A 13438-nucleotide genomic window follows, 5' to 3' on the forward strand; every position below is an offset into this window, starting at 1 on the left:
GCTAAAATCAGCAAGAAAACAGGGGTTACTTTTATGCCTCATACTACAGGGTTTTTAAGATCTTAAGTGATTGAAAAACAGAACGATCAAGTCAAGCACTATGTCTCAAGTTCTTCTGTCTTACCTTTGTTCTGGAGTATTTTTGTAAGTTCCCAAAATAAAACTGAGGCTTTTGCCTTTTTCTCAAAAGATATATAAGTAGAGCTTTAAAAGTTTTAGCATACTTACTTTGTATTTTGCTATGTCAATGCTCGGAGTAAGAGAGAGGAATGTCGTACTCCTAGATCAAGACCTTTGACCTTTCTGAAAAGTTTGTCATCTCTTACTGGCATATTGCTTATTAGAGGGACCATGGGCTATCATTTTTTTTTCTTTCTTTTTTTTTCAGTCTCTCTCTTTTTTTTTATTCTCTTTTTTTTAAGTGGGCACTAAGTACCCCTAATTCTACTATCGGACACGTGTCCATTTTTTCCACTCAGGTGGGTATCTTTGTACCCCTAATTCTACTTCGGACACTTGTCCATTTTTACCTCTCGTCTCACTTCTCTTTTTTTTCGAATCAAATTTTTGCATAGTCCCATGCCTCTAATGCAATAATACTTCGGAAGAGTGAATCTTTTATATTTTTAAAACAAAAAGATCTCGATCTTGGGAGCATGATAATTCTCTCAACCAAAACTACAAGAATTAACAATAGCTTGAGCAAAGGAAGTGCCCACAATTTTAATATTCATATCTTATAAGCCTCTAGGTAGTATGTCAAACAAGATCTCAATTTTTTTAGATTTTTAAAAGATAAAATCTCCAGAACTCTAGCAAAACTTGGAACAAGTTAAATGGTAGCTCAGACCTTCTCATATCATGTTTATTAATTACCTAGACTTGGATCAAACTTTCTTTTTATTTTATTTAAAACTCAGGATTACACAAAACTATTGTATATTACTCAAAAGAAAAACTTTATTTGGTTTCATGATTATGCATTATTTTTTTTATTTATTACTGAATACTAGTAAATAAAACCAAGAAAGAAGAAGTAATACTTATCTAGATACACGTGGGGGTGCCTCCCCCAAGCTGGATGTTGACATAGTCGTTCACTCTTGTGGCCTGCATGTTGGGTCTCACTCTTCTTAAGCCTCAAAATCCTGCACAACCCAAATAGACAACAAAACTTGTGGAGCATGTTAAGGGTTAGGTAATTGTCTAGAGCTTATGAGAGCTTAATACAAGAATTCTATGAACTCAATCACATCAAGTTCCTCTACCAGGTTGTTTTGTGGCTCGAGATAGATTTTCAAGCGTTGACCATTTACCTTAAAAGTGTTACCTATGTCGTCTTGGATGGTAATGGCTCCATGAGTTGAAGTGTCAATAACCTTGTATGGTCCATCCCACTTACTTCGTACCTTACCATGCCCAAAGAGCTTAACTCTTGAATTGAATAGTAGAACCTTATCTCCAGGCTTAAACTCCTTGTGCTTGATTCTCTTATCATGCCATCGTTTTGTTCTCTCTTTATAGATCCTTGAATTGTGGTAGGCTTTCTCTCTCCATTCTTCTACCTCAGATAGTTGCATCAGACGATTCTCGCTAGCGAGGTGGAGATCCATGTTCCATTTCTTGAGTGCCCAATGAGCCTTAAACTCTACTTCCACAGGCAAGTGACAAGTTTTTCCATATACAAGTTGATAAGGTGACATGCCTATGGGTGTTTTGAATGCAGTTCTATATGCCCAAAGTGCATCAGGAAGTTTGTCCTTCCACCCCTTACCCATCTCATCTACGGTCTTTTGTAAAATATTTTTGATTTGTTTGTTAGATGTTTCGGCTTGACCGCTAGTCTGAGGATGGTATGGTGTTGCGACGTTGTGTCGAACTCCATGATCGGCTAGATACTTCCGGAAGATTTTGTCGATGAAGTGGGAACCTCCATCGCTTATAACTATCCGGGGTATACCAAAGCGAGGAAAGATTACTTCATGGAACATTCTCTTGGCATGTTTTGAATCAGCTGATCGACAAGGTAGGGCTTCTACCCATTTGGACACGTAGTCCACAGCTACTAAGATATACTCGCAATTCCCAGACATAGGGAATGGCCCCATGAAATCAATGCCCCAAACATCGAAAAGTTCTACTTGAAGATTATTTGTGAGAGGCATTTCATTTTGTGAGTTAATATTCCCTTGTTTTTGACACCGGTGGCATCTCCTGACAAAGTCCTTTGTATCTTTATACATCGTTGGCCAGAAAAACCACTTTGCCAAATTTTAGCATGTGTCCGAAATGCTCCATAGTGTCCTCCATATGGCGAGGCATGGCATCTTTCCATAATTTGAGTAGCCTCAGCCATAGTAACACACCTTCTCAAGAGTCCATCAGCGCAGACTCGGAAAAGATATGGCTCATCCCAAAGGTGGAAACGACTATTGTGAAGCAACTTCCTTTTGTTTGCACCAGGTGGGACATAGCCTTTTACTATAAAGTTTATGATGTCTGCGTACCATGGATCTGCATGTGTTATCTTAAGCAGGGTGTCATCCCTTAGGTAGTCATTTATGGGAAGCTCATCATGTGTTTCCTTATATTGAAGCCTAGATAAGTGGTCGGCTACGGAATTCTCTACTCCCTTCCTATCTCGGATTTCTATGTCAAAGTCTTGGAGTAGAAGAATCCATCAAACTAGACGAGCCTTAGCATCTTTCTTAGTGAGGAGGTACTTGAGAGCAGCATGATCTGAATTGATGATTATCTTTGCCCCCACTAAGTAAGATCTAAACTTGTCTATAGCAAAGACAACAGCCAAAAGCTCTTTTTCAGTTGTAGTGTAATTGAGCTGTGGTCCAGACAAGGTTTTGCTAGCGTAGGATATGGCATAATGCTTTTTATCCTTGGTTTATCCTAAAACGGCACCAACCGCAAAATCGCTAGCATCACACATGATCTCAAAAGGAAGATTCCAATCAGGTGGTTGGATAATTGGGGCTGAGATGAGTGCTTTCTTAAGAGTTTGAAAAGATTCATGACACTCATCACTAAAGATGAAAGGTGCATCCTTAGCTAGGAGATTAGTTAGGGGTCTAGCAATTTGAGAGAAGTTCTTGATAAAGTGTCTATAGAACCCTGCATGTCCCAAAAAGCTATGGATTCCTTTCACATTCGTGGGAGGTGGAAGTTTTTCAATAACTTCAATCTTTTCTTTGTCCACCTCTATACCACGTTCGGACACTTTATGTCCTAGCACTATTCCTTCCTGAACCATAAAATGGCATTTCTCCCAGTTTAGGATTAAGTGCTTTTTCTTCACATCGCTGCAAGACTCTATCTAAATTCTCCAAACAATGATCAAAGGTTTTGCCATAGACGTTAAAATCATCCATGAAAACCTCCATGATCTTCTCAATCATGTTCGAGAAAATAGACATCATGCACCGTTGGAAAGAAGCTGGAGCATTGCACAATCCGAACGACATTCGTCGGTATGCATAAGTTCCATACGGGCATGTAAAGGTAGTCTTTTCTTGGTCATCTGGGTGGATTGGGATTTGGTGATATCCAGAATAACCATCAATGAAACAAAAGAAAGAGTGGTTTGCAAGCCGTTCCAACATTTCATCAATGAAGGGTAACGGAAAATGATCTTTCTTTGTAGCCTTATTGAGTTTTCGATAGTCAATACACATACGCCACCCAGTGACAATTCGTTGAGGGATGAGTTCATTCTTCTCATTCCTAACGACCGTCATTCCTCCTTTCTTTGGCACTACTTGGACAGGGCTAACCCACTCACTATGTGGCACAAGATAAATAATCCCAGCACGATAGAGTTTGAGGACCTCTTTCTTAACAACCTCTCGCATAGCATTGTTAAGTCTCCGTTGTGGTTCCCTTGAAGGTGTAAAATTAGGATCAATAGGGATACGATGAGTACAGAGAATGGGACTAATGCCCGTGAGATCTTCGAGAGAGTAGCCAAATGCTGATCTATGCCTTTCAAGAACAGTGACAAGTTGTTGTGTTTCGTAATCAGAAAGCTTGTCACTGATAATTACTGGAGTTTTTGGGTTATTGTGCAAGAAGACATATCTAAGGCCAGAAGGAAGAGGTTTTAATTCTATCGAAGGAGGTGAAGGTTGTTCATTTTTGTCTAGCTCAATGGGTTCTACCAACTCTTCTTCTTCTTGAACAAAGTGTTCATGATTAAAGAATGGTTGGGCCATCTGCTCTTGAGTCAGCATTAAGATCTCCTCAATAGGATCTGGTTCAAGTTTGGGTTCCACTATCGTGTTAATTGATCTAGCAAGAGGAACAACAATAGTGGAATTCCCAACCTTGAAGTCTAAATGACCTCGTTGTGGTTGTTCCTGTAGAAGTTTCATGATTGGTCTGCCAATCAAGAGAGGAATCTCCGGTATGTCAAAAATGTGAAAATCTAGACATATTCTAGAGTCCTTGATTCTAACAGGAACTGCCCTTAATACCCCATGGCTTTCTAGAATTAATCTAGATGGACTTTGTAAAAGTTTTTGAGATGGGGTTATGGACTCGTTGGGATAAAGAGTGTCAGCTAACTCCTTGGAAATAACATTTATCCCAACATATGGATTGTAGTGGACCTTCCTAGCGGACCTTCTAATTTGGCATAGAAGAATGGTTGAAGGAGTGATGATCCGAGCTACCTCAGGAGACAGCTCTGCTTCTGTTAGCCATTCGTAACTCAGGATAGCCGAAAGGCTTTTGATGTGTTCTATGTCAACAGATTCTACTGTTAGAATGGATTGAGTGGTCCTTGCTAGAGGTTGTGTTTGGATAGGAAAATTCGAGGTGTTTCCATAATCTTCAAAAAGATCTTCCTCAAATTCAAAGGGATGCTCTAAAGGTGGTGGTTCATCATCCCTTAATTGGTTTTGTATTCCCTTATCAGGAGGTTTCTCTACAACCAAATTACTAGATGGGTCAGGTGGAATTTCTAACTCGGTTCCAAGTTCCTCATCTTTTGGTTTAGGATCAGGCTCGACTTCTTTTTCTTCTTCAGAAAACTCATCATAAATGCCTATGTAAGGGGTATTTTCAAGAATTCTCTCTAGGATAGCTCTCCCCTCATCAGTGAGTTTGTGTGTGAATGAGCCTCCTGAAGCAATGTCGAGGTGAAGAGCAGCTTCCTTGTTTAGACCACGATAAAAGTGGTAGTACAGTACATGGTCAGGCAGGGCAAGGTTTGGACCAGAATTGCTAAGGCTTGTGAACCTAGCCCAAACTGCTCCTAAAGTTTACTTCTCTCTTTGTTTGAATGTAAGAATTTCAATTCTAAGGTCAGCGATTCGAAAAAGTGGGAAGAAAGCGAGACAAAAGTTGTCCCGAAGTTCATCCCAACTTCCATTAACGCCTCCTACAGAATGAGCATACCACTTTTTTGCTCTTCCCAAAAGGGAGAACGGAAATAATTTCCATTTAAGAGTTTCTTGTGTCATGCCAGAAATAGATCGGCAAGAGCACAACTGCTCAAATTCTCTAAGATGGGTGTATGGATCTTCATCTACTTGCCCAGAGAAGGGTTGCTCCTGAATCATGGCTATTAAATCAGGGCCGAGGTCGTAGCCATTTGTAAGAATTGGATGTGATGATGGTGGTGGCTCTAATAACTCGCCCTTTGGAGCAAAGAATTTATAGATAGGAGTGAAATCCATGTGGTGTGGTAAAAAAAAGGAAAAGAAAATGGATACAGGGACGACTTGGTTCGAAACTAGCACAGCTACCGTTCCCCGGCAACGGCGCGAGAAAGCTTGTTGGGTATTTTAAACGCAAACAGAAAAAAAATCCGCAAGCGCACGGATACCGATGTAGCTTTCACCCGGGAGTATTCCAGAGTATCAATTTTCCACAGGGAACGTGAGTGTACTAATTAAGATCCAAGATCGCCCAAGGATAACTATATAATTATTTTTGGTGGGATGAGAGGAAGTTTCCTGAGAGTTCTCTAGTTGATCTAAGAATCAAGAATTACTTCAAGATTATCTATTTTGGGACATCAGAACAGTAACCACAGAAAGAGATGAGAAGGGGGCTAGGAAGGTCTAACTACGGTCCTACAAACACCGATCCAAACGAGGTGGAATACGTCGACTGTTAGGGCTGTCACTACCCTAAGGCTACCACAACAATCCGCAGGATTGGGTGCAATTCCAGGTAATTGCAAGACTAAACACCACGTCTAATCTATTAATTACTACTCTAATGTTGCAAAGATTAGAGCACTTGATGCAAGCGGAAATCCAATAAATAACTTGAATGTAAATAAAAGTAATTAAAGAACTCAAGATTATGAATTGAAGAACCTGGAGAACGATGAAGAACGAACCAGTTGCTGCAAAAGTACAATGTTGAGGAAGATCCGACAGATCCGGCTCCTCCTCCGCTCTCCTCTTCTCTCTTCCTATTTTCTAGATTACAACTAGAACTAACTAGAACTAGAACTAGAGGAACTAGAACTAGAACTAGATGAACTAGAACTAGATCTAGATGAACTAGAGGTAGAACTAGAAGAACTAGAGGGATCCTGTCTACTTGGATGAAGAATGGAAACCCTAGCTTTGATTCTGTAGAAGAGGTATACTCTCCAGGGGCCAGGGGGCCTTGCTTATATAGTCTTTTCAGATGAATCTGGGCCGTTGGATCAAACCGATATTAATCGCACGGTTTTCCTTGATCCCTTAGGTCGGTGGAGCACGATCTGCGAAGTTGAAGCTGATTGGTTACTGTAGCTGGGCGGGCACCCAAGGGGGTAGGGCGGGCGCTCTGCCCCCAGGCCCGATGGGCCTCCCGTTCGTTCCCGTGGCTTCTGGAGTCTTCTAGATGGTAGAAAATTACGCGGCATGTTAATATCTCTATGTAAACCCGACGTGTGGGCCTTTCTTTCATATTTCCTGATAACCCCCTGTAGAAATAGACAAACACCAAAACTCGTGGAATTTTGTCAGATAAAACCCTAAGTCTAGGTGTTGGTTTCATTTGGATCCTTTTCCATGATTAGTTGATGGTTAAATGTGAGCATTAAGGACCGTCAACACTAAGCAGGTCAGAAAACGACGCAACCGCAATCAGAGGAGGCAAATCATCAAGGACGGATGGGCAGACTATGAAGGAGAAGTTGTAAGGTTAGAAGACATACAGTTTAAACAAAATTATCCAGAGGAGATTGTAGCACTGAGTCTGGTGTGGAAAGAGAAGATAACTATACATGAAGAAGAGGCGCCGCCGGAAGTACCGACTACGCCACCCAACGAATCTCAGGACAACTAGAAAACGGAGAGTCCTGTTCGGAGGACTTAAAAACACCGAACGCCCTGCCAAGAGGTAAACTTGGTAGTTATCTTTTTCCTTTCGATTATTTTGCTTAGTTAATTATGTTCATACTATCCTAAAAAGAAAATAAAAATGTTAAAAAATAGCAAGCCCCATGTGAGTATACGAGTGGCATAAAACCCATAAGTACATTCACCGTGGTGGCATAAAAATAAAATAAATATTTCTTTTCTACTTTATAAAATGAAAATATAAAAATAGGAGAGTAATATTTATTAAGGAGTCAACATGATAAAGGCTAGATATTTATGCTAACACTTAATCAGTTCCACAAAGCTTTGTTGTCTATTTGAGCTCCACAGAATTCAAGAATCAAGAAGACTAGCAGACGGAGGATATTCTAATCGTTGTCAGAATACTGCCGACTTTCAAATACACCTCTGCCACCTGCTAGCTACATCAAGAGAAAATACGTCAGAATTCAGCTTGGGGGAGAGCACCCCCATTTATCTCGCTAAGTATTTCTATCTATCTTTATACTTATACTATATTAAAATATAAATATACATAACTATGAAAAACCAAATAAAGATTTTATGCTTATATACATATATATATCTTTTACTTAGTTTAATAAATAAATAAAGTGGTTATGCTAATCTGAATCTTAATAATAAAACTCTAGCATGGATATGATGAATAGTTGCTCTGCCTAATTTTTAAAATTTGAAGTTCTCTCTCAAGTTTAGACATAACTGTTATGATTTAAAGCTTGCTCTAAACCTAAACTTGTGGGAAGAAAACTTGATCTGAAGTCTAAGTTGTTATTGGATATGATATGGGAAGGTTGAGCTGCTGTTTATCTGTTCCTAGAGATGCTAGAATTCTGGAGAATTTTATCTTTGAAAAATCTTTAAAATATTACATGATGAGTTCCTGTATGATGAGAGTTTAAATTCCTACCACAGCCATATATACATGCTTGCTAGACTTTGAGCCACACATTTACTTTTTACTGCTTATGAGCATTGAGTGTGGTCAAGCTGTGTAGACTCTTAGGAGCTTGTCATGTGATTAAATCAAGATTCACTTACACGTTCACTCACACATGCTACTTCTACTCTAGAAGTACCATCCACATATATCCACTCATTTCCATCTCCAGAACCACCCAAAAATATTCTACTCCTAATCCGGGAGAGAATAGCCAAAAATATTTCTATTTTTCCAGTGTGAAGTAAATGCTCAAGTTATATTGTTACTACCACTTGCTATATTATCTCAAGAGATGAGTGCTCTAAAAAAAGAGAGATACGAGGAAATAAAAAGGGGCAAGTGCTCGGAACCTCGAAAGAAAAGAAAAAGTGAGACGAGAGGTAAAAATATACAAGTGTCCGACAGTAGAATTAGAAGTACAAGATACCCACCTGAGAGAAAAGAAAAAAATAAATAGAGCATCTCATTCTCCTTCAAAAGTTTCAAAAGAGAAAGGAAGGTATGTATCCCCTCAAAAGAGCAAAAGTAGAATTAGACTTTCACCATTGTTATCACCATTATCACCATACACCATTCATTCGCCACACATGCACATCTTGATTTGACTTATTGATTTGTTTCTTTGGATACATGGTTTGACTATACAATAAATGTCTTGTAAGTATGTATATTTTATCTCCCACCTATGAGCTCCAGATATTAAAACCTTATTAGAGTAGGGTGAGAGAGAAGGCAATGTCACTATGCCTTATACCACAAATACTATATAATTTTGAGAGAAGGCATATACCATGACTGCCTTGATAAGGATCTAGAAATACCACAAAAGAGAGATATGAGAGAGTCATACAAGGAATCTCTGAGTTTTATTTGAAAATCTGCAAAAACTCTAGAGCTATAGCTGATCAAGAATAAGAGACATGGCACTTGACTAGACTGTTCTATCTTTTAATCACTCAAGACAGAAGTGACGGTTACAAGTCCCATGGTGAAAGGTAAAATGAATAAGTTTTAACTCTTGACAGTTTACTCTAACTCAGAGATGAGATCTTATTTAAAAGCATGTGTACCGTCAATTTTTAAAGATATTGCAACAACTTCTGATCCATTACAGAGTCTATCCTTGCTTAGGGACGAGCAAGAGGTAAGCTTGGGGGAGTTCGTTGACGGTCCTTAAATATCAAATTTAATTATCAAATAAACAAAGAAAAGGATCCAAATGAAATCAACATCTAGACTTAGGGTTTTATCTGACAGAATTCCACGAGTTTTGGTGTTTGTCTATTTCTGCAGGGGGTTATCAGGAAATACGGAATAAAGGCCCACACGTTGGGATTACATACAGATATCAACGTGCCGCGCAATTATCTTACATCTATAAGACTCCAGAAGCCACGGGAAGGAAGCGGAGGCTGAACGGGGCCAGGCACTGGGCGCCCGCCCCCTCCTGGAGTCCAAACAGGACTCTCTTTCGGGAAAGATCTCCACCGACCTAAAGGATCAAGGATAACCGTTCAATCAATGTCGGTTTGATCCAATGGCCCATATTCACTTGAAGGGACTATAAAACAAGACCCCCTGGCCCCTGGAGGAGAGAGCCTCTCAACCCTAATTCATTATTCCTCAAGGGAGAAGAAGCCTCTGATCAAGCCTAGAGCCACCACATCAATTAGACATCTAGATTAGCATAGCTACATAGGATTAGAACTAGAAGGAGTCAATCTTCGATTGGTTTCTGGATCTATCAAGAGGATTCTTGGTAATTCTCTAATTGTTTTTCTAATTGTTCTTCTAATCATCTTTGTTCTTCAATATTATGAATATGACTTTGTTCTACTTCAATATATTGCTTATGACTTTGCTCTACTTGTTTATATTCAAGATTATATTGTTCTTAGTTTATCATAGTTATATACTTGACTTATTTAGATTGGATTTATATACATGTTTAGGATCGTATAGCGTTTATCCATCGGATCCATGGGTAAATGATAGATATTGTGTAGGCGTGGTGCTTATACCGTATTTATCTGCGATTGTACCCAATATGCCAGATCGTGGGGTAGTTCGTGATAGTGACAGCTTCATTGATTCTTATATAGTCCCCCTCTCGTGTATTGGGCTAGCAGAGCAATATTATTACAGGGGAGTGATTGCTATGTTTCTCATTTACCTTGCTAATATCACTATGCATGGGCGTAGTCTTGTCTCGCAATGATTGCTAAGTATGCTTGCACTAACTATGATAATGCTAGACTATATAGTTGAGAATAACTTAGGAAATATTCTTGTAGTTCGTTCTAATACCATGCTAATGACTTTCTAGAATATCTAATTGAGGTGCTTATCATATTTATTATGTGGCTAAGTTATGATGATCAGATTAATTATCATATTTATTATGTGACTCTCTAGAATATCTAATTATCTTTATCAGATTAATTATCTTTGTCACTATTCATTACTTCATATCTAATTGAGGTGCTTATCTCATTTATCTATTGCCCCTTGTAATTAAAAGCAAGTTAGGTCTTTCATAAGTTAACTATAACATGATTAATACCAACATTAATACCTTTCTAATATAACTCAGTTCAACCTCGAGCCATCAATGCTTTTGTTAGTTTTTGTCGCATGTTTTATGTTTCCAAATCATAAATAACGTTTGTAAAGATTCTTTCTAAATAAAACATAATTTGATTAATGATTGCACATATTTGTTTCTCAAATATGAAAATATTGACCTTTTATAATTACTTGTCAACTTAAATGTGTATTTATCAATTATTAATTTGCCTTGTTCAAATATGATCATATAAAGTTATTTTAGATGAATGTGATTAGTATTTATTCAATGCCTTTTCGAATTTGAAGTAGTTTAGGTTTATCTCCGATCTTTCATAAATCATATTAATTATACAATATCAACATAAATGCCTTGTTAGTTATGACTTGCTCCGTTAACTTTGAAAATAAATAGTGATTCTAATTAAGTTGCTATCACTCGTTTTATATTCTCTAAGCTATGAATGCTAAAATAGTTTAAATAATTTCTATAATTATTTATAAATAGAGTATGACTAGAACTATACTTCATCTTTTTATAATTATAATTTGTTTAATTCCACTTTTTGAGTTGTTTCTCTAAAAAGTCTATCACCTCTTTTCATCAAATAAAATAGATCAAGCAAATAGTTGATCTTCTTCGTTGCACTTCGAACCTCGAAAGCCGTGTTCGTTTAACGAATAGTTCCGTTCTCAATCGTTCTTGTGTGACCACGATCGTAGCAACAAGCCGTGTCGTTTAGTGCGCTCTCTTTCAAACTTTTTCTTTTGGATGATGTATGTCCTTAGTCGTGTTTGTTTGTTTGTCTGTTTATGTTGCTTGGTTGCTACGAGTAGAAGAAGCGTGGTTTGTTAGCGCCGAAGACCAAGAGCTGAGGACCGACAGTTGCAGCAGAAGATGGAGATCTGGAAGATAAATGCCAAAGAATTCTGAGCAGTTATACACTGGGAATTAAGGCAAGTGCAGACACCGTTTGATCATTTTGAACCTACTCATTAATGTCATTAACTTTACATGCATGTGTCCAATGAATGCAAACCCTAAGGACATGACTACTTTTACTTACTATTCATTGTTCACCTGGGGTTATGTATATGGGTAGTATAGGCTATACTAGGTTTTGCTTAGCTGCTCTACTCATCTTACACACATGCCTAAACAAGTAATAATCTTCACTCAACTTGATGCTTAAACTATGCTGGATCTTTGGTCACTGCGGTGATAGCGATGTTGGATGCTTACGAGCATCGTGATGATGGTGGTGACAGGGGGAGCGGGTACTGTTGGTGGTCCGGTTTGCCGGACGTACCCATCTCTGCTCTCCGTAAGGACTTAGTCAGGGAGCGGCCCCCTAGGACTTACAGTGCAGCTCCAAGCTATATGGCTCTGGATTGACTAATTATCAGGACCTCCGCTGGTAGGGTGTTACTTTCTGGGTAGGCGTAAGGAAGTAGCTTGGGTATTTATATTAAGAGGTCGGTCAGTTCGGGGTCCCATTGCTATGGGCACGGCTGCCGCGCGCCCCGGCAAAAACTTACGAGTGGCATCCTATTAGTTGGACCCTATGAAAGGTCTCGTAGTGAGACCCTGCCTGCTCACCTTGGCAGTGTTTGGGGGAGTCATGACCCCGGGCAAATGGGAATCACGACTTGGAGTGAACGTCTGCAGAGTATAAAACTGATATATCCGCCGTGCTCACGGTCATGAGCGGCCCAGACCCTCATTTGATGAGCAAATTGGATTCACTGGATACTTGGAGATGGAACTTGGTGAGGTTGCTACCTCGTGTTTTGGTGGAATGGCTATTCCGTGTTGGCAGGATTGCTATCCTATGTTAATAATTGGGGTTAATCCCTGGACTACTATAATTATTATGATAGTCATTTAAAATTTGCTAATTACTACTTACACTAATTAAGGGTTGGGTTTATGCTTCTCATAATTAGTAGTAGGTTGTTCCAATAATAGTCATAATTAAAAGTGATCAACTAAAATGCTAACGCAGTCAAACCAAGTCAGCTTTACCTTGTTTTAAGCCTTGCATGTCACTACTTTCTGTCTGTGCTTGCTGAGTTCGACATAAACTCACCCTTGCTATTTTCCCCACACCCCCAGTGTGTAGTAAAGTGCTGCTTAGAAGAAGGATAAAGATGTCATGAAGTTTTCTAGAAGTATATCAGAAGTGCTTGGTGTACGGAGCCCCCAGTCAACCGTCTCAGAGAAGAATGGAGCCTAAGAAGTTTAGCTACTGTTTCTGCGTACTCTGATGTTTGTAAGTGTTATTATAAATATGTTTTTCGCTATATATAACATTGTTTCTGATATTTCTATTCTTATGTTATACGTGTGGACTTCCTGGACACACATATGACGACTCTGGTCTTATTTTAAAAGCCATGGTGTGACAGGAATGGTATCAGAGCAATGTTGACTGTAGGACGTATGCCTAGATAGCACTGGTCGATTTCTAAAGCTTATTTTGATATAAAACTATTTTCTCATCCCTTGATTCTTTGATTTTGACTATTTTCTCATCCTTGTCGTATTGTATCCCCTCCTTGAATAGTTTCC

General features: G+C 38.9%; 1 pseudogene; it reads right to left on the bottom strand.

Annotated features, from left to right (window-relative positions):
- LOC110433655 overlaps positions 1 to 12180 on the bottom strand; it is a 112987-nt pseudogene extending 100807 nt beyond the window's left edge.

Source organism: Sorghum bicolor, chromosome 3, assembly GCF_000003195.3.
Source record: "Sorghum bicolor cultivar BTx623 chromosome 3, Sorghum_bicolor_NCBIv3, whole genome shotgun sequence".
Taxonomy (NCBI): domain Eukaryota; kingdom Viridiplantae; phylum Streptophyta; class Magnoliopsida; order Poales; family Poaceae; genus Sorghum; species Sorghum bicolor.